The 2,500-nt window shown below is 38.5% G+C and overlaps 1 protein-coding gene across 2 annotated transcripts in view; it reads left to right on the top strand.

Annotated features, from left to right (window-relative positions):
- The first annotated feature begins 554 nt into the window (after positions 1-554).
- Positions 555-2,500, top strand: part of LOC144960546 (uncharacterized) — an 11,435-nt gene continuing 9,489 nt past the window's right edge. Inside the window, exon 1 of one of the 2 annotated variants that reach the window (XM_078893746.1) lies at positions 555-743. The gene's annotated coding sequence lies outside the window, so the exon portion shown is untranslated. The remainder of the gene's footprint in view (positions 744-2,500) is intronic. The other variant, XM_078893745.1, reaches the window with a different exon arrangement.

Below are 2,500 nucleotides of genomic sequence, written 5' to 3'. Positions count from 1 at the left end.
AGAAGAAGAAGAAGAAAAGAGAAGAAGAAGAAGAAGAAGAAGAAGTAGTATAATATATAATAATATATAATAATATATAATAATAATAATAATAATAATATAATAATAATAATAATAATAATATATATATAATATATAATAGAGTAAGTAAGTAAGAAGAAGAAGAAGAAGAAGAAGAAGAAGAAGAAGAAGAAAGAAGAAGAAGAAGAAGAAGAAAGAAGAAGAAGAAGAAGAAGAAGAAGAAGAAGAAGAAGAAGGAAGAGAAAGAAGAAAAAAGAAAAGAAGAAGAAGAGAGAGAAAGAAGAAGAAGAGAGAGGAAGAAGAGAGAGAAGAAAAGGAAGAGAGAAAGAAGAAGAAGAAGAAGAAAGAAAGAAAGAGACGAAGAAGAGGAAGAAAGAGAGGAAAGAAAGAAGAAAGAGAGAGGCAGTGAGACGAGGAGAGGAGAGAGGGAGGAGGAGGAGGAGGAGATGATGTCTTCATTTTCAATAACTTTACTCTTAAACGCAAAATGCAATTTGACGCTTAAGTTCGCGTTGTGACGTCAGAGGAAATAAATAGAAACATCGAGCCGCCATTGTCCTTTCGTAGCTCCAGTCTGGGACATACATTGTCATTTATTTCATTGAGTTATATTTTTTTTTTCAATTTTGTTTTAATTCGGCCTGTGGTAATCAATACAACTCCCATTCCATGTGATATGATTTCATTTCAAATAATACAACAATTTATCGAAGAAAAAAAAGGTAAGCGTTTTTTGATTGTTCATTGAATTGATAGAAAATATTTTGAGACCTTCACCACTTCATCCCCGTCAATAGAACATTAGAATGCTGTTGATAGACGTGCTATGAATGTCTAATAATTTCATATGGTACTACTGCAAACTCGGGGCCCAAATAATTTTGGGGTTTTGGGAGGGGGAAAACTTTTTTCAAAAATAATTTTGGGGGTTTGGGAGGGGGAAAACTTTTTTTTTTTAAAGTCCCTCCCCTCCCAAACCCCCAAAATTATTTGGGTCCCGGAGTTTGCTGTAGTACCCTTCAAACTATTATTGGGAGCAATATTTGAATTAATTTTACTTAGCTCTCTAAAATACGATATTCGGGAGGCCTTCCGAAAGCTCATACACCCCTAGTATTCTTGTTTTTTATAATGTTCTAGATAGTAGGGGGTTTGGGAGAGCGGAAACTTAAAAAAAACAAAACAAAAAAAAACCTCCCCCCACCCAAACTCCTAGAACATTACTAGAACATTATAACAAAAGTTTCCCCCCTCCCAAACCCCTAGAGCATTACTAGAACATTATAAAAAAAGTTTCCCCCCTCCAAACAATTCAAAAATTCCTGATATGTTAAGAGATCCTGGTTCAGTGTAGTTACTATTGATGATGATCATCATCATTGCCGTTTTCACCCTGGGTCAGGGTATAGGCCACAGACAAACAGTTTCCATCCTTCTCTATCATCATCATCATCATCATCATCATTGCCTTTTTCACCCTGGGTCAGGGTATAGGCCACAGACAAACAGTTTCCATCCTTCTCTATCATCATCATCATCATCATCGCTTTTTTCACCCTGGGTCAGGGTATAGGCCACAGACAAACAGTTTTCATCCTTCTCTATCATCATCATCATCATTGCCTTTTTCACCCTGGTTCAGGGTATAGGCCACAGACAAACAGTTTCCATCCTTCTCTATCATCATCATCATCATTGCCTTTTTCACCCTGGGTCAGGGTATAGGCCACAGACAAACAGTTTCCATCCTTCTCTATCATCATCATCATCATTGCTTTTTTCACCCTGGGTCAGGGTATAGGCCACAGACAAACAGTTTCCATCCTTCTCTATCATCATCATCAACATTGCTTTTTTCACCCTGGGTCAGGGTATAGGCCACAGACAAACAGTTTCCATCCTTCTCTATCATCATCATCATCATTGTCTTTTTCACCCTGGGTCAGGGTATAGGCCACAGACAAACAGTTTCCATCCTTCTCTATCATCATCATCAACATTGCTTTTTTCACCCTGGGTCAGGGTATAGGCCACAGACAAACAGTTTCCATCCTTCTCTATCATCATCATTGCCTTTTTCACCCTGGGTCAGGGTATAGGCCACAGACAAACAGTTTCCATCCTTCTCTATCATCATCATCATCATTGCCTTTTTCACCCTGGGTCAGGGTATAGGCCACAGACAAACAGTTTCCATCCTTCTCTATCATCTTCATCATCATTGCCTTTTTCACCCTGGGTCAGGGTATAGGCCACAGACAAACAGTTTCCATCCTTCTCTATCATCATCATCATCATTGCCTTTTTCACCCTGGGTCAGGGTATAGGCCACAGACAAACAGTTTTCATCCTTCTCTATCATCATCATCATCATTACCTTTTTCACCCTGGGTCAGGGTATAGGCCACAGACAAACAGTTTCCATCCTTCTCTATCATCATCATCATCATTGCCTTTTTCACCCTGGGTCAGGGTATAG

This window comes from Berghia stephanieae, chromosome 15, assembly GCF_034508935.2.
Source record: "Berghia stephanieae isolate SIO BIC M18660-M18661 chromosome 15, UCSD_Bste_1.3, whole genome shotgun sequence".
Lineage (NCBI taxonomy): Eukaryota > Metazoa > Mollusca > Gastropoda > Nudibranchia > Aeolidiidae > Berghia > Berghia stephanieae.
The sequence above is the reverse complement of the archived record's forward strand: the minus strand, read 5'-3'. Positions and strand labels throughout refer to the sequence as shown.